The sequence below is a fragment of the Mycteria americana genome, chromosome 6 (assembly GCF_035582795.1).
Source record: "Mycteria americana isolate JAX WOST 10 ecotype Jacksonville Zoo and Gardens chromosome 6, USCA_MyAme_1.0, whole genome shotgun sequence".
Classification (NCBI taxonomy): Eukaryota; Metazoa; Chordata; class Aves; order Ciconiiformes; family Ciconiidae; genus Mycteria; species Mycteria americana.
Window position 1 is genome coordinate 32,193,101 of NC_134370.1, and position 25,167 is coordinate 32,218,267.

Sequence of the window (25,167 nt, forward strand, 5' to 3'; positions counted from 1 at the left end):
CATTAACCAGAGGAGACACTCTTAGACTCTACAGGCTCTCAAACTGTGAGACCTTAAAAATAATTGTTAGCAGACCTGTTGTGAAAGGCAGAGAGATTTCATCGAGTATCCCTGCCCTGCAGTGCTAGGTAGACACAACCAAGCCAGATTTAAAGTAGCTGTGGCAGAACTGAGCTCAGAGATGGCTAATCACCTGACAAATTTTAACTTTGTCAATGTCTGAGATTCTATGGTCATTTTCTAGGGCGTGCTCTTCCCCTCTTCTCTATGTGTGACAGCAGACACATGAATATCAGGGCAATGGTGGATGTGGTAATTAATGGTAAGAACTTCAAAAGACACTGATGTGAACTCCAAATCCATCACTCTCTGTTCTTGCATACACAGTGCTTGCATGCAGCACACTGTAGGTACAAGGCAACAAACAATGGTGTTGGACATTTTGAGGGACAGAACCTTTTTGGAAGATAATTTTGCATTTTACTACTAAAAAGGCAGGAGATGTCATTACAGAAAGCCACAATGTGAAACTGGCAAAAGCTCGTACTATCTTCAAATAAAGCTTATCAAGGGAGTAGAGCAGACAGTACATTTTATTGATTGAAGTGGAGAAAGGAAGGAATGGGAAATCTCCCATTTGTGTGAACTTTATGTTCAAAGAAGTTGCATACAGTTACATCCTGCTCTTATCAAACTGATAAGACATAAAGTTTGAGACCTATAATCTTCAAGGAGAGGCATAAATACTAGATCAGGAGTGTTCTTTGACTCAGTATTCTAATTTTCTTTGCTCAAATCCTCTTAGTTTTCTGCTTTATGTCTTAGTTTTGTGCAATGCCAACACTCAATCGGTTTACATACAGCTTGTACATTAAGTTTTCCTTTTCACTGGGTCACAGATTACGTTTTTCTTCCTTCTTATTTCCTCTCATCTTAGTATCAAGTCAATACACTGAAAATGTTTCATTTCCAGTTAGCCTGAAAGCATCCGATTCTTTGGCATTTTTAGGGGAGCCCATAGTACGTTTGGAATCAAATAATGGAATAAATGTAGTCTTTTTTTAAGTAAGTCATACAGGATAGAAACGATGTGTCTTCTTGCTTCATTAGATTTGGCATTGTTGTACATGCCTTTCCAGATAGATTAATTTGATTAGTTCAGCAGCTGCTGAGAGTGTATTATGAAAGAATATGCAGTATAAAGGAGAGGAAGAAAGTTTCCCCAGTGAGAAGTGGATGCTAGTCCAAAGAGAGCTATGGATTTGGTATCCTTCCTTAGCCTCTGGGGCCTGCTTTTGTGAATGATAAGCACTTGCAAGCTAGGTGAAATTATTTCTGAAAATTGGACGCTAGCACTAAGGTTCATGTCCAATGGAAATGTTCTCACATGATTACAGTTGTCTGATCCTGTGTTATAGCCAATTGCTAGAGGCGATTCAGCTGACCTATTTTATATCCAATGCCTCAGCTTCCATGGAAGGAGAGGGGTCATGTCCTAGAACTGCACAAGGTGTGAAGTATGAGGCATCTCATTCTCTGTACCCAGGGCTTAGGAAGTCAGACAAAGACATATAATAACACATCATTCACAAAACTTTTTTTTCTCTCAGATTTGCTTCTGTTTTATATGTAGTATTAAACCAGAGAGAACAATTCAAAGTATTTTACTGAGCGATAATTGTTTTTCTTTATAGGTAAGGCTTAAAGTCATCAGAAGGCTACACTTATGGATCTGGAGGGAAATTTGCCCTCTTGTCTCTCCCTTGTTTATTCTCCACCAAAAGCTTACCTCTGTTGTATCCCTGGGAAGCTTCATGGAGAAAACGTATCAGCTCATGACCCCAGGTAGTTTCTAAAGCCATCCTACTCATCCTAAAGTTTTCAAGCATTTCTGCCACAGTTTTGTGTGTGAAACATGCCAGAAGCCCACCATGGCCCAGGTCTGAATTGCCCTCCAGTCACTTCTGGAGAAAAGAAAATCTGCCCAGAATTAATGTCTCTGAATTCTGTCACATTGAGGTATGGTGAGAACATCCTTCCCAGTTTTAGAGTCCTGACTTTCACCTGCACCTCTTGCTACTGATAATTAAGTTCTGTTCATAGCTTTTTATAAACTACAGGCATGAACTCTGGGGCCCTCCCATGAAACTGAGAAAATTGTCTAACAGAACAAGGGAAAGATAATGCATGGGTAAAATTTAATTAAAGTCCAAATGAGCATAGGAGTTCTTTCACAATGAGTGAAAGGGAACAGTGTCCTCTTCCTTGGCTGGGAGCTCTGTGTGGAATTAGGTTTTAGTTCATCTGCAGGAATACCGAGTGGACTGAAAGAACAGGTATCTGCTGCTTAGAAGATAAAAGACTGCTGGTGGGAAATGCCAGGAGTTAGACGACCAGGGGTATGGTCAACCAGGCATTAATGTCCCTGAGATATATTTATGAAAGCTCACCTGGGCTTCCTTAAACTTTACAAAAGATCACCTAGGTTTCCAAGGCCAGCATGAGGAGAGAGGAATAGGCTACTCAGTAGTGGGAAAGGTAAAATCCCACTCTTCTTTGAGTGCAGATACAGTTCTGGTATTTGAGTTACCACAAATAAGGAATGCACAAAACAAGGAAGTTGGGTGATTTTTTCCCGTGTTATGATGGGGAGAATGATAGTGATAACCCCTGTGAAACATCTTGGGGATAACAATGCTACCCTCAAAATATGTTCTTGCCTTCTAAACATGCTAGTTCTTTCTGTAAGTGACGGGATAGAGAGAGGAATTATTGATTTTTCACTTGAAGGCCTATCCATTTTCAGTATCTGCCTTTCAAAAGGCAATACCACACTATGAAATCTGAGTCCATAGCAGCCTTCCTTACACGGTCCCTCCTGTATAGAAGTTGAGCCCTGGGTATTCGGTCTGGTATTGCTTGTCAGTGGCTGTAACATCTGAAAACACGTTTCTCTCAGAAGCATTTTCAGAGGCCTACTTTTGTACTGGTACCTGCAACAAACATATCTGCTTCGATATGCAGCTGAAAACTGGTTGCTCATTTTACAGAAATCTAGTTTCAACCATCTGTGTTCTTTTTGCCTTTTAACAGCTAAGATCTGTCAGGTAGGAACTCTCCCACTTCCTAGCTGTTCCCAGACAGCATACTGCAATTTTGGTACCCCAAAAAACAAAGCAGGGAGAGAGTTGTGTAATATTTATCTTCTTTGTGCTCTATTAATCATAGAAATTAAATTTAGTTCTTCATGCCTGGAGTAGCTTGTCAAGGGGACATGGAGGCAAGAACACCCTTTGTAAATAAAATTGTTAAGCTGAGTACAAAGTTCTGTATGGCCTTTTATGGGAGCACACTGTTGGGACTACCCAAAAATCAATAGACAAAATAGAAAACAGTAAATCAAATCAATGTGGTTTCTGCTCAGCTGTAGAAGTGAATAATTCACCTCATAGGTCGTTCTAATTTTATAGAGTAGCCAAGATCTACGGTGAACAGCAAAAGCACAAACTACTGTGTGCAGCCAGCAAGCATGTAACACTGCAGAGCTGTTTAGCCCCACAGCAGGAGAGTGAGAATCCCAGGGCTGGACTGAGTACAGAAGGGCCAGACCAGAAAGGACAGTTTAGAAAAGTCCATTCAAACACAAGTTTTTATCTAAGACTTACCAAAAAAAAAGAAAAAAAAAAGAAAAAAGAAAAAAAGGTATTTTCCACTGAGATGAAAAGATTATAGCAGTGATCTCTTCAACAGGATGAATTTAGCTCTGCAACATAGCATTAGACTGCCACTCTATGGCAAGACACAATCCAGCAGGTGCTCTGCCTTAGTTTCCCCAGTAGTATTTCCAGCTTGCTCTAGTGGCTTATGGCTTCAAAGCCAGGTAGCTTGAAAAGGTCAACCCACCTCTGTCCCTCTTGTCCTTCCTCACAGCTTCTGAAGACAAAGTAGTCACACAAAGAGCTCTCCAGACCAGTCAAGTTGGATTTGCAGTGCCTCCAAAAAAAGCTTGTGCCTTGTTTTGTGGGCTGAGCTCTCAGATTCATCTTTCCCTGTTTCCTATGGTTTAACCTCTGTGCAAAGCCTACCCTTCTCCAGGGAACTCTGGTTAACCAAACTCTTCTCAAATAATTTCAGCTGGAAGCTTCCCTACTTCCAGTTCCCAAATAAGAGCTCTCACCTTTCCAGCCCTTCTCACATGTGTGAAATAAAGCTGATGGTGCTGGTGCAGTTTAGTGCCTACTGTAGGCAGGGACAAATCATATTTTAAAAACAATAGAAAAGTTGCTGTATCATTGCAGAAAGAACAACTTCCCCATCTTTCAGGCAATAACTAGAAACAAAACTTAAAGGAAACTTCCCTTGCTATTCTCTTGCACATAATAAATCAGGTCTGCTCAGTCTGCAGTGGGCTGAAAAGTGGGCTGAAAGGTGGAGTCAGCACATGGTGGTCTCCAGGCTGCCTTGTCGTCTTTGCTAGAAGCAGACATTATGAAAGATTTGCTTATGCAGAGATACAGCAGAATAGTGTGTTTCCCAGCTAGGGTAGGACTCGGATAAAAAAAGAATTATTGGTAGAGAAAGAGTGAGAAATAAAATTGCAGAGAAATTCTATTTATCAAGCATTTTCCCCCAGTCAAGTACTGACTGCCATTAGAGGTGCACACAGTGGCCAGCGACAGACAGCAGTGCCAGGTTTGGGTCAGCGTGAATAGAGAGTTTGTACTGCTTACAGGAAGAACAATCGGTACCATTTGGTTTTTGATTGTTTTTTTTTTAATCTGCTTATGTAGTAGTTACTTCTGAAATAGAAAGAACTCAGTGACTAGAGCCTATCATGGGGAGGGCTGCATAAATATCTTGATAGGTAAGACAGAGGACAGTAATGGAGACAGCCAGGTCTCTGATGAAACGACTAAGGATAGAGGAACAATAAGAAGCAATTTGTACCCACACACAGCAATCAAAATGAAAACCCTGGGGTTTGAGAAATAATAGTTCATGATAACCAGAAGGTAAATGAAGTGTGGTCTCATTTGATATTAAAGAATTGTCATCTTTCTCCTTAGATAATAGCACTATTGTCTTCAAACGATCCGCAGAGAATACATATACTGCCCTGATGGTTATACAAGTATTTTCCTGGCACATACTGTCTTGTCACAGCACATCCTTGTGAAAGAAATCCTATCCTTTTTAGAAATACCATCAGTGATTCTGTAAAAAAAGAAAAAAAAACACACAAAAAAACCCCCACAAACCATGATTGTCAATCCACTGGTGGGAGAAAATTATGTTACTGCACTAATAAGCAGACAGCTTTATCACTGACTGCAGCTTAAGTCTCAGCAGCTCACAGCTATTGCAGGTGCCCTGTGCTTTGCTGTTCTAGCCTGCCCTGTGCCCAGGGCTTTCAGGAATTTGGGCAGGAGGAGGAGGGAGAAACAGACCACTCACTAACCTCACTGAATTTTCAAAATCTTGTATCTGAATTGTTTCTGAAAACAGCCTGAAGAGTGAGTGCAAGTTAAAAATACCAGAGGATATTTTAGCTGGGTCTGCAAGATATTTCAGTGACAAGTGTCCTGCCCAAGACAAAATGGGCAGCAGTACCTGAAGCAGAAGCAGGATTTGGCTCAGATTACAACAGTGTTCAAGATTTGGGAAGGATTCTGTCATGACCATTGAGAATAGAGACATTATGATTTTCTCCCTGCTGCAACTTGAAACCTTTCACACAAAGTTGAAAAATCAAACAGACCTAATGCTTAAGCTAGAAGTTCTATACTGCAGTTCTATAATCAGAGCTTCTCAATGTACAGAAGTGTAAAGCCATATGCCCATTTCTTTATAAACTCTTCTGCTAAGGCTATCATCCAGCCTGTCATCACCTTGGACTCTGATTTACTAAGTGTTCATATGAAGCCTCTAAATGAACAGAGACTCTTCTTTGTTTAACTCTGCAGCGTGGCCCTTATTAATACCTTCTCTGCTAAACGCCTCCTCTGGATCCTCACTGACTTCTGTTTCAGTTGCTATGACATCCTTTTTCTCCAACCTTAATTAATGGAATGTACAGGGCAATTATCACAAGGCTGCAGACAGGATGCAAGTGTGCTAGTGCAGCGATGTCCACCTCAGTCTAAGTCCCTTTCATCTTGATCCTGTCCTCTCCCAGCCCATTGCTTTGACTATTATTGCCATGTATCCCCTTCTTTGACTCCCTCTTTTCTATTAGATCAGATATATATTGCTGGTCTTCACTTCCAAGGGCCTTGATGGATTACCTATCTCCAGCTTACCTATCATCTTTCAGACAGTATTGGCTTGCCAGCTCTCACATCCTGTCAGCCAATGATGCTTATTTCCATCATTCACTGCAGTTTCCAACATGCATGGTTTTCTTCTCTTCATGCAGCTCCTCATGCTGGTGGCAGCAGCAACAAGGGACATTGACAATAGCTAGGCTGCAGGCACACAGAACCTGCTGGCCGCGTTGTCAGCGCTGACCTATATTGTCTCATTGTTACCTGCTACTTTCCTGCCAGTATGCCTCCATTTCTTGTCTCCCTATACTTTGATAACAAGCTCTTTGGAGCAGAGACTTTTTATTCTGTGCTGGTATAATGCTTTGACTTGCCTAACATTTCTAGGCATAAGAGTAATGAAAACATTGTGGGCTTCTATTCTCTGGTAGTGTCATGAATTTCCCTAACAAACATACTCTGCTTACTTTTTTGCTGATGAATTGGTAAGTATGATTACAATAAAAAGTCAATTGAAGCTCAGGGTTTGGTTTTAATAAAAATGTGGATTTCTGTTTGAAGATTGTTTTCAGATTTTAAAAAGCAAAACAGAAAGCTTTCTGAATAAACAAACATCTCAAAAGTAAACCTATATGAACTAAAGTGATAAAAAACAGTGGCACTGATCCTCAGAAAGCCAAACTATTATTTCTCACTTTACATTTATAATTCTGCCTGCTTCCTAAAGAACTGGCATTCCTGTTCATGACTTGCAGATGATGCTGCAAATCATGAAAACATAGTTGGGTAGTAATTTTGCAGGACAGCAGATAAACAGACAAACATGTCATCTCTACTTACCATAAGAATTTTTTTCTGAAAGAATATCCTGAGATTCATATATGTGATTGGGAAAGCTGGGCACTGTATTCTTTCTGCTCTTTCTAGATGGCTACAAATATGCTTGAAATGCCAAAACACATTAAAAACATGCATCCTTGAATATGGACTTAATTTCTGGGCCTGATTCCCCAAGCAGTTGAGCTATTTTGCACATCACCACACAGTTTCCTTCTTGTACGAACTGAAACTTAAGAATGTCACCAGTAGGAAGTGACTGAACTCTCCCTGTATAACAAACAGGTGGATGCCATGAAGAGGGACATCAGATTTAGACAAGCCTTATCTCCTTTCTGCGCGAATGATTCAGCTACTTCTTTTCCTAGTAAGAAAATCAATGTGCTCTTTTCTAAGCAGAGTTTCAGTAATGGGACTTAAGACTGCAGAACACCTCGATAAAGAATGGACATTTAGAGGCATTTTTCCCTGATTACAAAAACATTTTATTTGCATGTTTTTACCCCTTTTTGCAGCATTTAGTAACAAAATGTAATTTACTAAGAGTAAAATTCTCATCTTCTCCTTGCTTCCCCCAAAAAAAAACTCTACCCAGCCAAAAAGTTAAGCCTTTGCCCTTACTACATAAAGAATATTTTACTAAACAAATGCATTGCTGCTGCCTTTGACATGAAAGGTGAAAATGCTACATTTTTCAGTGTTTATTCATAGTAACCAATTGTCAGGGAGAAGAGGTAATGAGACATACAGTCACTTCTGTCTTCACAAGTGTAAGTGAAGGTAACTTCAAAAAATCCTAGCCATGCAATCGGTACAAACTGTTACTATTATATTGCTGACTATGGACATACTTAACAGTCTACTCAGTCTTTTTGTTTTCAAATTCATTGACTTGTGGTAGAGTTACTTTCTTGGATTTCTTTTAAAGTGAGAGAACAGGGCTGTTTACTTTGCAGTTCACAGAGAAACATCCTTGTGCAGCAATCAGAACTAATTACCATCATCAAACAACTGCAGTGATCTCAATGTGCTCTAGTGTCTTGCAGACAGCAAGTCAACAATAATCATGTTGCTTACTCAATAAAAACAACAGAAAAATAATCTCATAGCAGCATGCTGAAGTTAGGTACCAGAGAAACTCAAACCTACTTTCTGAGCATAAACATTTCACATTTAAGGAACAGCATATCTGTTAGGACTCAATTTTACTGTGCACCAAAACAGATGCTCCACAGAACATATAATAAGCTTCCAGGTCTAATCACCCTTACAGAATTAACCAGTTTTGTACTTTTATCATGGATCTACTCCTCAGATAGCATAAGTCAACATGGCTCTACTAACTCGGCTCTTATCTGAGCTCCCCGTTACAAAGCATAACTCTCAGCTCAAGGATCTGAGCTCCTCATTACACAGCAACTGCAAAGTTAGTATAAATTGCCCAAGGAAGATTCTGCCACAAAATGAGTTTCCAAAGCATGTTCCCTTCCTAGCAATGCTTGTTACCTGACAGTCTCCAGTTTCTGGACAAGCCCTCCAGAGCTGCTTTACAGTGCGAAAACAGTGGAGGTTTTTTTCCATTCACTCTGATGATTTGAACACTACGGAACTTCATTTTCCAGAGGAACTTCTTGACAGTTTAACAAGTGACTTGGTTCCACTGCAACTCCAGTTCAATACCTCTAGAGCAGAAAGAGTAGCATTTCTTTTTTCCTCAGGATGTTTTCAGATGATCAAACAGTCAGGTGTTCAAACACTAAAGCAAACAAACAAAAATGTAACTAAGAATAAAGAAAAGCAAGAATTTACAATTAGGACATGAGTGTTAGACTATGTTGGGGAACAGCAAAGGCCAGCTGCTCTACGGAGGCCAGGAAGCAGAGGACAATAATAAACCAGAAGGGCAGGAGCCTCCCCAGCCAGGGCACCATCCCACAGCATATGAGTGAGGTGAGCCAGGCAGACCTGGGGGTGGTGGCCAGGATCAGCTGAGGGTCTGGGCTATCGGGCAAGTCCATGCCAGAGAGGCAGGTCTGAGGCAAAGCTGGGAGCAAGAAGCAGCAAATCAGGGTCAGTGACAATACCCAGGGCCAGATCAATGGGGTCCATGGCTAGGTACAGGCGCAGCTGTGATAGGCTCAGGAAGGGAATACAGGGCCAGGCCTAAACTTAAATGCAGCCCCTGGCCCCATGGGTAGAGGGGGTCGATGGGGGTGTCAGGTGAGGCTGGTCAGGGCAATTAAGACGTATTAGTGCACTCAGGTCCTTGACAGACCCTGAGTCTCAAATTCTTATTAAATTCTCACTACTAAATTAAATTCTTAATAAATGAGCACATTTTCTCAAATACAGAGTCTTACTACCTTGCACTGATGTTAGCCTAAATACCTGTTTACTATCTGGCCATTTATTTAGGATCTTAAATTTGGATTTGGAATCTTCTGACATCTTGGAAGTTTAGAGCAAGAGATCTCATGAGGGATTATTTATTTATTATTTTAAATCATCTGTTGCATTAGAGAAAGATGTTGTTATTTAATAAGTATCTCTAAGAAGAGTATGAGAATGACCATTCTGTGCAAAGGTCTGTCTAACCCAACATCCAGTGGCTAAAAGCAGCATGCCAGGAAAGAGTGCAAGAATATGGTGAGATTTCCCTTGAATACTCTTTCAGCCTCCAACAGTATGCAGCTCTGCAAATCTGTGCCTCTCAAACCATATTTCAGTGATCTAAATCAAACATTGATCGGGCTTTTGTGGGTTTGTAAAAGGATTCCGGATGTAAGTAAGAATGTAGTTTCAAGTTGTCAATATAAAAGTCAGGGAAAAGAAAGGCTGCAGTCTGAACCATGAAGTTATTTTGGTCCATGCCAAATTACTCTTTAGCTTGAGCACAAGCACAGAAATCTGAAAGCTAATGCAGCCTCTCTTGGAAAGCTTTGTATAATTTAAAACACAGTCATACTACAAAACCAGTTTTCATCTCAGCAACTCTCTTCATGATATGCAAGTGCCTTTCAAAAAAGTTGCCAGAACAAACCAGCTGAGATACAAGCTCCCTTTCCCTCCTTTCTCCTAATGATTGGAAGAGAAGCCATTCCTCTTAAAATGAGGTTTTGGTTCAAAGATTTTAATGCAACATCTTTTTTTTTTTAAAAAAAAAGATCCTAAATAGCCTTATTAAAAGCTCTGATTTTCAAGGCTTGATGATCAGAACTCTGAAGATTCACATTCCAGAGAAGTGCCTGCGACTGAAGCACCCAGAATGACTAGCTGAAGATTTAGGAACATGGATTTTGTATAAGAATTAGGCTTTAAAAACTGAGAGGTTGAATAAAACCAGAAATCTAACAGAGTAATACAAAATTAACATTCGCTACGTTGGGAATAGTTTCTAATCAGCTGTTTCTCAGGCTCTTCTTGTGATACTTTGATGGTGCTTCTACTGAATTTCTTACCTCCGCTCATTAGGCATTACTGCAGTAAAAGGCTCTTCATGATTCACTGAGCACAAAAAAATAATGGAGGGGAGACTTTAAAAAGAGCAACTGTTGTGCGTTTTTGAACCATTCCACCAGGGCCGAGTTCTTAATTTTTGGTAACCAGTAGAGTTATGAATATACATGCTCCCAAACTGGAAGGTGTTTTGCAAGTTTTGCTTAATGATCGGTATTGAAAGGTCATATTAGAGATCATTCTATGAGAAATATTCACCCACAGGGAGCTGGGTGTTTTAGTCCTTTAACAACCATCTGTGCAAGTGCATTTTGGAGCACTGGTTCTGGAATTTCACCTATACACTTGTTGTGAGGTCACTCGATGCACTTTTCTGAAAGTGCATATGTAGGACTCAAAGATGCTGATGTTCTTTTGTACAGCATACTTATCTAACTAAACTCTGAGGAATTATTTGGAATTTGTTTTTAGTTTTGAAAGCTGCTGCTTTTACCTGCCTTGCCAACTTGTTACCACACATTAATTTGTGTGTGTCTGAAAACTATCTAATTTTTCCAGTTATGCCAGATCATCTAATGAAATATGTTTATCTACAGAGCTTGCACAGCCTGTCTCTACACCATAACTGTTACAGCAAAGGACCAACAGAAGTAATGCCATGTTTTCCTGACTTGACAGCATCCCTCCCCAAAATTCATGGAACTACACCAGAAACATAAAACACAGGAGTACCATCATTAAAAACACAGTGTGTGTCATGTGGAGAAACAAAGGAAAGGGGTGGCTGTAATCCAGCCCACAGATATCATTTGCAGCTGATTTTCCAGTGCCAAAATGAATTGTTTCTCTATTGAACTTAGGCCAGCTTCTGTGGAGGGACATTAAATACAATAGTAGGCAATGCGTGTGACAAACAGGGTAAAGCACAAACCATTTGGCTCTCTATAAGAATAAATGTTTGTGTTTCAACAAAAGAATTGGGAACTGGAAAGCAGGGCTTTAGGAGACTTGGGCAAAAATTTTGAAAAAGGGAAATTCCAGCTTTACTACAGAATGGCAGATACGCCATATCCCAGTGATGGTACATTTTGCTGCCTGTCACCTGTTCAAGGTTTTACAAATACAGAAGTACTTTGTTTCAGGTGAGTCTTACAAATCGTATCTGGAATTCAGCAACTGACCTGAATTATTTAAGGTTTCTACCATTTCTCTAGGAATAACAGTTTTCAGTCACACGTAGCTAGCAACTTTTATGATGATGTATGAGCCAAGATGAAACTCAGCAGTTTTCCTTGATCGTGCTGGCTCTGTACTGTTAAAAGGACTTCAAATATCAGTACTCCTGTTAGCAATTTACATTATGAAATGTAATGATAACTGTGGCATAAAAATGCTCTTTTAATAGAACTTTTAAAATTTTTCCTAACTATAAATATGTTTGAAAAATAAGTGTTGTAAAAGATTTTCCCTACGACATACTAGTGACTGGGCAGGACTGAGTACCAAAAAAGTCTGTAACTCATATTTCTAGCTGCTACTGAAAGTCAAAGGAACAGACACCTTTACCGTATGTCTGAATAAACATGCCATTTTCCCACGAGATTTCACCTGAATATTTGTGTCGATAGTCACATTATTATAAAACTATACTAATCTAATGCTTCTGAAGAACTAGACTTAACTTGGTTGAAGGCATTTGATTGTATAGTACAGCTGCTATTGAGATAAAGTCAGTATCAGAACAAATATCATACAATGAAAATCTTGTTTCAGACTTTTGCTTTAATACAAAGAATGAGATAGACAGGACAAGAGGCAAAGGGCACAAATTTAAAACCAGTAACTTCTGTCTGAACACAAGAAAACACTTTTTTACTGTGAAGGTGGTCAAACATTGAGACAGGTTGCCCAGAGAGGTTATGGAATCTCCATCTTTACAGATATTCAAAGGCCAACTGGACACAGTCCTGAGCAACCTGCTGTAGCTGACCTTGCCTGAGCAGGGGGGTAGACTAGATGATCTAAAGAAGCACTGTCAAACCTCAGCTATTCTGTGACTCTCTGACTGTAGGAAAGAAAGTGAATTCTTCCTTGTTGACTGGGGTCTACTAGCCAGAACAAGCAGCAGGAACATAGCAGGAGTCAAAAAGTCTAACATGGATATAATACGAAAACAACAGTTCTGCACTCTGATGAGCTGAGAATGCAGCTTCAGGGGGAAAAAAACCCAAAAAACAAAACCAAACAAACTATATCTTAGGGAGATGAAAGTCTGAAAAATCTCTCTCCTATCCCAAAGAACCTAACCCAAAAGTGAATGCTGACATGAGGAGTTAGCCATGTAGATATTCATTCACAGACTACAAACTCATTTAATACTTTTGGAATAATATAACTCAGAATTTGATAAGATTTGGTTATAACTTGTTGACTTTGTAGACATGAGCAAATGGTAACCAAAGTATATTTTTCCCAGAATACTCCCATATACTAATACCTTCTTTGTTGAAATAGAAATATACTAAAAATCAAATTAAATAGGTTTTCTTTGTCCAGCCATTTGCAAGTTATTTTCCTGTTCTCGTACTTGAGTAATAACAATTGAAGCATTTTTTTCCCCACACCTGTTAATAAAATCCAATTTTAAACTCAGTTTTGTCCATCTGACAGAAGTAAGATTTTACTAGTTAAAATAAATGCTCATTGATAAAATTAATATTCTGAGTTATGGGTAGTGTCTTTATTGATATTCTGTAGTCAATAGCCATTCCTCTCCTCCTCTATATAAATAAATATATATGCATGTATTTTTATAGTTTTCTATTACTAAGCAGTTCTACTAGAAATTTATTTTGTTGATGTTAGCAAAAATGTGATTATTTTGGCTGCGGTGTGTTATTCTGGAACAACAAGATTGTTGGCTGCCTAAGGAAACTCCTATGATGCTAAGGAAATAGCCATGAAACTTCTATGTGCTTTCAGGGCATATGGGGCTCATTTACATTGCTTTCATCAAAATAACCATGTCTGCTTTGACTGAAGCCTTTTGGCAGTTGACACAATGTGCAGATGTACTTGGAAGCACGTGTGTCCCTATTCAGCTGAAGACAATACAATAATTATAGCATGATATTGATTTAAGATTTACTATTTTAAGACAAAAAGAGTAAGAGTATCCACATATTGGACTTGCATAGCAAGATATGTAAAGTAAGAGCAGTGTAATTCTTGTGACAATTTATGTGCAGATCAGCACTTAAACTCTGTTCACTGTCAAACTGAATCTGAATTTCAGGCAGGTGGTCCTCCTGCAGCACCTGGGTTCCTGCAGGCAAGGAACATGGCAGCCTGGCAGTTTGGACTTCTCCAAACCAGGTCCACACAGCCCTGGCTGTGAAAGAAAGTGATTATCTTCCCAGGCCTTTCATCCTTCTCTGAACTATTTCTCTTCAGCTTCTGATGCTTTTGTCTCGACTGAACAGGACAAGGAAGCCCAGTTCCCTCTTTGTCTTTCCTTTCTTCAGGAAACAGTCACAGGTCTTCAATTACACAATAGTCCAACTGTTTAGAATCTTCTCTGCATTGGAGGGTTGAGGTAGAAACCTTTCTTCAGGCTAGACCGCAGTATCTAGAATTCTACCGAAGATTTTTGTTTACAACAGATGTTTGTCATGTTTTGCCAGAGGCTTGAACAGTTTACAACTTTCCTAAACATCAATTGTTAGTACAAAAAGCAGGTACAGAAAAGCTGACATTTCATCTGTCCTTTTTCAACAAATTGGAGTAAAGAATATTATTTGTCAGCTATAACATGAATTTCTCATTTCCCCTTTACTGAACGTCAGAAGCAAAGTACTGTGTTGAAATTGAAGTGGTCTCCAGGTAAAGTATCTTTTGATAAAATGGTGGCACTCTAAATACAAATTTGGAATAATACTAGAGGGTTTTCAACTGTAAGTTGGGCAATTTCTCACCAAGCCTAGATGATGGTTTATTTCTTTGCAATATGTTAAACAGTTTGTATTAAACAAAAGAAAAGCAACAGGGAAAGTAATATATATCACACAAGATAGTGCTTTCTCAGTCTCTGAAGTTGTTGTGGTCAGATTTAAAGACCTGTTTTTCCTCTGTCCTGTTTTATACTTTATTGCCAGCAAATTTGAAGTCTTCTGCAAATTAAATAGTTTATGTCCTTTCAACGTAACTGACCTCTGTATTGTAAGAAAGTATTGTCTGCCAAATACTGCTCATTCAGTTTTAAGCTTGTCTGCAAGCTGTAAGAGGCAAACATTTACCTAGCTCATGTGAAGCTTTCACATAGCTTCATTTTTGTCTGTCTTATTCAATGGAAGAGTAAATCTCCAGCTGGGACCAGCACAAATGCTGATATCTGATACTATGGAGCATACCCACTGGAAATTCCAGAAAAATCAGTTCTCAGGCCAAAAGAATCTGTATCCATATTAAGGATAAATGACAGAAATGTTTGGACATCTCCTAGGGCTCCTGTAACAGCTTCCTGGCATTGTAAAAAGAATTATAATCACAAGGGATATAATTCTTATGATTGACAGGAAATTATTGTGCACAGATAACGTAGACCTTAGAAAAGTGGGTATTCCTTTTAAATAGCCTCAGCCATTGCAAACTTAGTTGTCTCTTCTGAACTAGCTGTGTGCCCTCTTGAAACACCTCAATCCCAACTCATCCCATTCTGAGATAGGTGTCTAAGATTAGCCAGAACAAGCCACCCTTTAGGGCTGCCTATCTGTTTCCACACTACACAGAGGGCATAGATGACTAGCAGAAACAAGGTGCAAAACTCTTGCTAAGGTTAGCCGAGTTGAATCCACCCTCAGGACATAGCTATGGGAGAAATACAGCACATAGAAAAAATTTCATTATGGTGGAGTCTGGATTTTTTTAACATCTTTACTTTTTCTGTTCACTAGTACCAGTGGACCCAAAAAACAGGACTTTGAATTAGTCTTGAGCTTTCCATTATTATTTGTACTACTTCACATATCACTTCAACAGTAGCCTCTATTACTTAAATGTTGTACATTCAAACCATACCGGAGACTGTGCTCTGTGTATTGAAAGAGATTCCTTTTTAGGAAACAGTGTATTAGAATGCTACATTAAAAAACAAATCTCTCCTTAAGTACCTAAAAACCTCAGTCTTCATGATGGGACAGTGCCAGCAACAATAAATAAAGGGACTTGCCACTGTAGTGATAGATAATGCAGGAAAATTACTGCATCTATTCCTAAGGTAATCTTAAAGAACTTTCATGTCTGCAAGAAAAACTAGTAAAAATCAGCAGTGCTGGAGCTAGTGAAATAATTTCCAAACAGTTCCAGTAAGTAACAGCATTAATGCAAATACAGAACCATTGCATTGTGTCATTTGAAAAAGTTCCTTGCTTTCACTCTGTTTTCATATTTCTGTGATGGCTTATTTCAGTTGTTTATCTGTAGGAATGTGGTGCTACTGAGTCTAAAAACAAGAGCTTCTACTGCTGAAGCTAAAGAATGAGGTTGATTAACTTGCAGGGGCTAAGCCAGGCTAGATATTAGGGAGGAACAAAATGACCTGTCATAACTGGCAGTGCAGTTCTGACCTGGTGCATGTTATTAGTAAACAAACGCGCAAACAGATCACTTTTCATAGAAGCCCTTAAATTGCCAGAGGTACTCCTGTTTTTTAACTGTATCTCTATATCTCCTATTCATGGTCAAAATCAGTCTATCTTTAGCAGGAGACAGGGAGGACAATTTCATACTTGAGTTTCCCAGAGGTCAGCAGAGGCACTGGGGTACAGCTTTCCTGCTCTAGAAAAGGACAATTCACCATGTGCTCTTCAAGAGACCACCACGGTCCAGCATTTGAAATTTGAATTTGCCTGAAGGTCTGACTTTCATTTATGGTGACGCTGTCTTGTCATAGAAGGGGACAAACCAGGTTTGAATGGGAACAGATCCTTGTATTCTAGCCATGCTACAGAACGCCTCTGCTTGACCAAGGAGGAATACAATGTGACTGGGAGAAAAATCAGAAATTATATTTCAAGTAGCATTTTCTTTGTGGTTGCTAGGACAGTGACAGAAGGAAATGGGATCTTTTGACTATTCTCTTTGGTTTGCTAGTAAGTTCACAGCTAGAAATCCTAAAGCTTAAGGCATACATTTTTCTATAGTTATTTACCTGGGAGAAAATAGATATTTCCAAGTTAATATTGCTTATGTATTCATATTAATATAAATTAATGGCATGTCTATCTTGAAATCAAAGGCTTGTTCTCATAGGTCTGGGGGATGGAGTTCAAGAGACTTTGCACTGATTATCCCCAACTTCTTGGTTTAGGATAGGCGAAGGAAAGCAAGAAAGAAGGAAAAAATACTCCTGAAGGAAAGTCCTTGTAGTATTTTAAGATTGTTGGAGTTCTGAGGTCCAAAATGTCTTGGGCAAATGACAGTTGTATTTCTAACCATACACCTAGAAATATATTGCTTTGCAGCCATATAGCTCTGACAGTACATGCTAAGTAGCTTGTGTACTTAGAAACAAAGTCGTTTTAGATTACAATCTCTCATGGGTTGCCACTTACATGAGAACAGGGTGCCTAAATGTCCTCCTGTGTATTCTGAAATCTCTTGTAAGGTCCAGAAGCTGGGGAGATAACCAACAAGGGGAAAAAGTTAATGCTAACAAAAATCAGATAATAACCACTCTGCCCCTTCTGTCATGTAATGTACTATCATGAGTTGATGAGTGAAAAGAGAGGGTATTAGTGCGAAGCAAAGAATGAATTAGCATTGTATGAGGCAGGAGACTGACACTGTTTAAATTCAAGATACAACTTTATAACGATTCATTTACCAAAGGATAGATATTACTGAGTTGATTTAATTTCAATCTTCTTCCTTCACAGACATTACCAAGAAAGCCTTTTTAACAACCTATCCCCATCTGAGGAACTTTCTGCTCCACTTCATACAGAGTGCTTGGCTCTGAACCTCCTTGCAGAAAAATAATGGCTATTAGGTGACAAGGTCTAACAGAAAAACACCACCCTGGCATGCGGAACCAGGTACATTTAAAACTTCTATTCTATAACTCTTCTTTTACAGCCACCTGCACTATCTTTAATATAAAAGTCCCAAGCCTTGATTTACATAGACATGTGATCTTTGTATTACTCTGTCCCACAGCTGATGGAGGTGACACATTCTCATTTTTGAGAATTAATTTGGCATTTGATAACCTGGTATTAAGTAAGATTTTCCCCAAAATACCATTTAAGTACTAAAAAAACCTGGCCTTGAAATATGGCATAGATTATCAGTGCTGACAGCCTAATATGAAGTCTAATTATTATAGCTGTCCAACAAAAATTGTGAGGGACTTGAAAGTGCAGGTGATGAGTTAAATACTATACTGAGCAAAATGTCTGTGGTCTACCAAAGACATAAGCTATCAGACACCTGGAGAATAGCATGCAGAAAATAACCAAAGATATATAATCTGTACTGAACAGAGGTGCTAATGACTGAAGTATATGTATTCAACACATAAAGTCAATCCAAAGTGCAGAATAGGAGATGATAGCTAGAGGAACATGTACAATGTACAAGTTACTAGTTAAAAAGGTAGGAGCTGGAGTTTGTAGCCTTTAAATTCAAGAGATTGAAGAGCTGGATCTGTTTTTATGGGGCTCGGTCACAAACCCAGAGTGCACCATACTGCCCTGAAACATGAGAAATCCAGTACTAAGTAAACCCACATACCTGGGCACCACAAAGAATCTGGAACCTGAAAGTGGTGGGATGAGGAGCTGTTGCAGTGACTGAGGAGCCTCCACAGTGCCAGCAGCAGACTGTGGTCCCTGGAGAGCAGTAGCAGCCAGCGACAGAGCAGCTGACAGCCAGCGGCAGAGTTAGGCTCTGGAAGGAGCAATGAACATGAAACACCACCCTGTTACCTTTGAAAAAAACACTGTTGCCCATGCATGAGTGTTCCATTTTTGTACTACCTTGTACTTTCCAAGGTTTAGTGCAAATTCCTCTTACACAGAAGTTGGATAGAAGGCACCTAACATTTAACTGAGTATTAGAAAAACATAGTAAATGGGAGAACAGTACAGTGGCATAGGGGACGGACAAGAACAGAGGAAGGGAAAGAGACATAGCAAGGAACTGACTAAAGCAAGCAGTAACATACCATTCATCTAACAACAATAACAAGAGGTGCCAGTCCTTTACTCTCTAGGAACAGAAATAAATCTACTTACAGCATTAATCAGTAATGCTTGAAATCAATAATATATAACAGACTAATGGATCTGAATAGTCATTAGTGGCACGGAGGAAGCTTACATCCTAAAAGTAATCTGCATGAACATTAACATTAGAGCTAGTCGGAGAATGGATAATCTTGCCTGTGCAAAAACTGATATTATATCTTCAAGTGAAATGAAAAGCATAAATTCTCATTTTTGCATGAAAAGAAATGTCAAGTCTCTCGATAGGTCCCTTTCAATATTTTTGCATGAAGCTTCTAAACTAAAAATGTTTGTTTTAGAAATGTTGTGAAAGAATGCAGATATTCAGGGTTTTTTCAGGATTACATCAGTAAAATTACTGGTAAAATATCTAGTTGAACTGCCTTTTGCTAAGGGACAACTATTTAGAAATTATTTAGTAAAGTTCTAACTAGCACCTGAAGTTAATGATGTGAGAAATAATGAAACACAGCGACTATGCCATCTTGCTACCTTTCTCTTTAGCTAGATAAAAAGCCAAATAATGTTATCTATTGTATCTAGACAATAAAGGACTGTTCCATTACAGGAATGTTTTGTTGCAGATTTTTTCTTATTGTTCGGACAGACGGAAAAAAGCTGCAAGGGCCACGATAAGACTAATAAGTCAAATGTATTTTTTATAAGGAATATCTACTGACACCAAGTATGTTGATCTTGCTAACAGTTCTGGCATATCATTTTTGTGAGAGGATTACAAATTTGTAAAGCAAGTGTGTCACAGCAATCATCTGTTCAAAGGGACTCCTCTGGAAGAGCAGCTGTACTTAGACAAGAATGGCCTTTGAATGTCCAAGGCAGATGAAAAAGTTCCCTTCCAGTCTCTGCTCACCAAAAGACAGATATCAGTATTAAGAAGTAGCATAGAAACAGAATGGGAGGAAGTATCTTTCTCATTCCCACCACCCATGAAGGGGAAAAAACTCCTAAGATGATTTTCTAAAAACACATTCTGGAATTCTGTATGAAATATTTTTAAAAGCAACCAGCAGACATTTGAGACCTCCAAAAGTTAACACAAATGCTAATCATATTACTTTCCTCCTCACTCTAAAGGAGATTTAGTAACTTCAGGCCCCGCTACTAGTTTGCTTTCCTTTGTTTTACCCCTTTGGCCCCTGTCTTTTCTTTCTGTTTGTGCCTAGAAGCTGCTGTTTCCTTGAAAGGCAGGTTAAAAACTGAGTGTGAGCTCTAACTGGACATAACAAATGAGGTCAAATTCATTTCTGAAGCAATTCCTATTAATAAAACTGCTTTCTGAAAACTGAGCAAGTTTCCTGAAGTGTTTATAGATAAAAAGGTATAAAATAAGATTGCAGGTCTGTAAGAACCAGTGTGATAACACAATATAACTGGGATCACTTAACCTCTATCAAACCTGGTAAGGACATGAAGCTTATGGTAACTAAAACTAAAGCATATGCTAAGTCATATTGATTTTAATGGTGTTTTAAGTGTGTGGTAGATTAAAGCATGGTTAGCTTTAACAGCCCCTTTGCTGGTTAGGAAATATTGATATGCCCATTTCACTGACTAACATAGATCCTTGCTAAACAAGTAAATAGTTTACAGCACTCAAACCCTAGGGGTCTGGCTATAGTCCACTGAACTGGACTAAAGCATACTCTGGTAAAAGCAAAAACTCCCAGGTGAGTTCTCAGTCATAAGAGCTCCAGCCACCCCTGAACACACATGTGTTAAATCCCATAATGGTAGGCATTGGAGGGGGGTTGTGTTCTTTTAGGAGTTAGTATATGAACAGAAGAATCACTTTATATGGTGTTGTACTTACCAATCTACCAGTTCAGAAGATGTCATTCTAAGGGTTGGAGTCTCGTTGAACAGAAATTGTGAGTATAACTAGAAGAAACTAACAGTAGGATGGCCTCAAAAAATTACACTCAGAATTATTTAAGTAGTGTTCTGTGAAAGCTCAAGAGTTGAAGCAACAGTTCATTTACCCAACTTGTGCTGTTCTTATTGCACTATAAATATTGCCTTAGTGATGAAGTAATTTCTTTTCACACTTTTTTCACCTTACTCAGTTCTTTCTCATCCCCACCCAACTTACTGTTCTTTCATTTCCTCCCCACCCTTCATTTCTTCCTTCCTTTCTCCCAAGTGGTGTATCTCATTCATTCTTCTCTCTTACTTATCCTTTCTTCATTTTGATATCTTTCGGTCTCTGTGGAAGAATAAATACTTAGTTTTGTAGGCAATTGGAAAAGCACAAAAGCAAGCTGTTTTTCTTAACAGGAAAGTGGTGGACCAGATCTGCAGCAAACTAATCTCTGGGAGTCTAACTGTCATTGCTTGGAATAATTCAGTTTCATATCTGCCAGTCCCAATCTAATTTTGTGTTCAAGTGTTCTTCACGCACCCAGCAAGCTAACAAGTACACAAATTTTGTAACAAGACCTTTAAAAAGCTTTTACTGCAATATTTGGCACAGACTTAGGGACTTTTTGTTAGCTACTGAAGGAAGCCTCCATTGTAGAGGATGACATTACTTGATAAGATGAAAACAAGGAAACATGGTTTTCCCCTCACATAGTAAAGGCATATTACTGCATGTTGCTGCATATACTGCACTAGTTGAATTACAATCATTTGGAAAAGCCTACACTTACTCTGAAAAATAACCAAGTTGACCAAATAACCAAATAACAGTTTGAAAAAGGTCCACGCCCAGTGCTAGAAGAATATAACTATACAGAAGCTATTTCATAGACACAGCTGTTTTGTTAAATATATATTGACCTGGTTATTTGTAAACTAGTTCTAAAATAGTATCATTCTGGTTTTAGAAGCTAGATAAGGAGAATGGAGGTATTTTCTTTTAACAAATAGCATTAAGTTAAAGGGAGCTTTGGTGATACTTGGTGAACTACTACAGAATCTGTTTTACAGTCCAATACAGTCTGTTGAACACTAAACAATGAAACTAGATTTGTGCGCATTGTTCCTTCATTTGATTACATTGTTCAAGCAAATGCAATCACAGCAAGATTAACTACCTTCTGAGATAAGACACAGGGCTCAGAGGCAGCTGTTAAAGTTTCATATCTTTCACAAGCAATTAACTGTTTTCAAGTAAGCAATATCTTACAAGGAAGGGGTGAGAGGTAGCTTGTTCTGCATGAAATAAGAGGGCAAATTCTGACTTCTTTGAATACAGTTTCATTTGAATAGGTATTAATTTGTAATTTGAAAGCATTGACAAGGCACAATACCTTTACTTACAACCTATTTTATCACAGGAGAAAACTACAGTGCCTTGTCTCCATCTCTTCTGCAGCAGGATATCCAGTGTACATTTGTTACATTATAGCAAGTATCTGTTTTTAAGTGAAATGATAGCTTCAATTAAGAAAGACTTTCTGATATAGTACAGCAAAAACCCAAGTCTTTAGAAAGACTTCTTGCCCACTCATTCTTTTGTTCTAGATCTCATCCTCTGCAGTCACCTCTCTCCTTTCTTCGTTATCAGCTGTGATGAAAGACATACAAGAACCTTCTATATCTATAGAAAAGTAATGTTCCCTTGTTGGACCTGTCCTTTCCCTTAATGGAACCTGTGGAGGTCCATGTTTCTCAAACTTCTCTCCCTTACTTCTACTTTGGAAGTAATGTTTGATATAATCTCAGTTGTATACCTCTTTATTCCCCTACTATCACTTGTTCTGAGCAATTCTCATTGCTTGAAAAGCAAGTTACACCATGACTTACCTACCATTCATTAATACAATTAGATATTACCTGTTAAATTATGATTAATCACTAAGTAGAGCTCTAGGAAATTTAATTTTAAGAGAAGCACATACTGTTTCTGTTACTTCTTCAAGCCACCTGCTCTAGCGCAGCTGGAAATAGTTCAGCTATTATGAAACAATATCATATGATCACATATGTTTTTCCTAGCCAGCTCATCAGTTTGATTCTAGCAAGAGGAAAAAATAGCAGCAAAATAATTTCTTAATTTTTAGAGAAAAGATTGAATATTCTGACAGTACTGATCAGGAGAGCCGGGACAAAAAATATCTGAAACATGAACCACCAGTGAGGAACACCATCTCATAATCACTCCCCTTTAAGGAAGTTCCTCAGTTGGGAATTGCAGCAAGATTCATGACACCTTTATGGACAGTCTGGTTCAGTAGAGAAAAGCTGAGAACCATTGCTGTAATCCACAGTAAGCATCAACAATTGTTTCTAGTCCTTCTCATAATATACTACAGCATTGTCCAATTTAAACTGTAAATTTTAATTAGCAAAGAGAGTGCCAGTTAGTCTGTTTGTCAAGGATCCTGGGTCACTGTCACAAGACTAGACCTATAACAAGAGACCAATTCATGAAAAATTAAGTCTGAACAGGAATAGCCTTTCCTAAACAGGGCTTTATTGCAAGAGCTCTGACTTTATCTCAAACAGTAGAAGTAATTCTCAGTTGCATTTGCCAGAAGCAGTTTTTGGATGTAATAAATCAACACAAGATAACATACATCAGTGGTTCCTGCTCCATATTTGTCACTTAAGATTACAAGTTGAGAAGACTTGTACATACATAGTGAGCCCCATTACCTTCATATGAACCCTGAAATTCAGAGACAGTGACTAACTCAGGGAGAGCTTGCTTCTTCCAGTCTCTGAAAGCCCAAGGGTCACAGGGGATACTGAGGATATTACTGTGGTGCATATAACAGGATGGATGAAATTGTTTATTTACTCATCACTTAATAGTGGATACCCTTGTTTTAAGTTACTACAGAATTAGTATTTTATATGTAGGAAAAGGATTAACACCAATTTGAGTGCAGTTGAATCAAGTGCAGTTTATACAACAGTGATTTCTAATGTGAATAAGAGCTTCATAGATATAAAGAGAAGAATGCTTTGCTAATGTATTATTAATAGAATTGAATATGAGGCTTTAAATGAAAATGGAATTAGTATTTTTAACAAAACTGACTACAATAGTCTGTATTAGTCTCCAAAGAGCCCTAGAAAAATAGCAGAAGTGATAAGCAATCTCCCAGGATCAAGCTCTTACTTTTCACATAGAATGTTTTTAGACATGGCTCACCAGTGGTAGTTTTATTGAACTAAGCCCATTCATAACAGTCTTATCAAATTAGTGCCATTCATTTACAAATGTAAGAGAACAGGAGAAGTACTTAACTCAAAGTATGATTTTCAGCAAGTGAAACTGGTGCAAAAAGCTTTGTGCCAGGGAACAGCAAAGGCCAGCAGCTCCCTGAGGGACTGGAAATCAGACATGGTAGCACAGCCAGGAGAACAGGGCTTTCCACCAGCCAGGGCCCAGCCCCACTATACCTGAGAAAATCAAGCAGGACAGGCTGAGGAATAGCAATTAGGAGTGCAGATCCTCATGCATGCCCCTGAAGATGACGAGGCAGACCTGAAGTCAAGTTAAGAAGCTATATCAGGATCAAACATACTGAGGGTGATCAGGGCAAGGCATCTCAGGGTCTAAAGTCAATCCAAGAAACCAAAGCCAAGACCAAAAAGACACAAACATAGCAGGACTAGAACTACAGACCAGCAGCATACCTGCAAAAATTCGAGCAGAAAGTAAGCATCCAGAGCTGAGCTTCAATAGAGCTCCTGGGCAGAAGGAGTGGGTGGAGGCAACAGGTGACACTGGTCAGGGCAATTAAGGCCTGTTAGTTCGCCCAAGGCTCTGACAGTTGGAAGGCACTCTTGCTTCCCCTGAGAGCAGCTGATTTAGTAATATCTACATCGCTAGTCTTTTGGCTTTTCTTGCCAGACTTGCTAAGGTAAGAAGTTAAAAAGAAAGCATCTCTTTCAAAATTGCAATTTGATCACACAAGCTTGAATTACTTCCCCAAACATTCCTCATGTTGCATTTAAGTTCATGGTTTCTCTTCAAGTTCCCGAAGTGAATGATATTTAAGTGAATTTTAGCTTCTCTTTTACTCTCTATAAGTTGGACTTTAACAAGCTGTCAGATCAAATAGACATGAAGCTGTTCATGTTTCCACTCATTTTATCAACAGAGCAAGCATACTCTGAATCAGGGAGAGAACAGAGGGCATGTCAACACCATACAATAAGCACCAAGCAGAGATGCTAGTTTGGATTTCAGAAGCAGAATGGAGACATTGGTATAACACTTCTTCCCAACTAATTACTCCTGCTGAGCATTGCTTTTCAGTAATGTTAACTATTCCAACCATAGTGCTGTGCTAACTTTGTTCTGTAACCTCTTTTGCTACTACTAGCTTCTCTGCACAGCACAATAGCAT

The 25,167-nt window shown here is 38.8% G+C and overlaps 1 long non-coding RNA gene across 2 annotated transcripts in view; it reads left to right on the forward strand.

Moving 5' to 3' along the window:
* LOC142410953 (uncharacterized) overlaps positions 1 to 17,644 on the forward strand; it is a 61,110-nt gene extending 43,466 nt beyond the window's left edge. For both annotated transcript variants that reach the window (XR_012776071.1, XR_012776070.1), the window contains exon 4: positions 17,492 to 17,644. This is a non-coding gene — a long non-coding RNA (uncharacterized LOC142410953). The remainder of the gene's footprint in view (positions 1 to 17,491) is intronic.
* Positions 17,645 to 25,167: the final 7,523 nt, after the last annotated feature.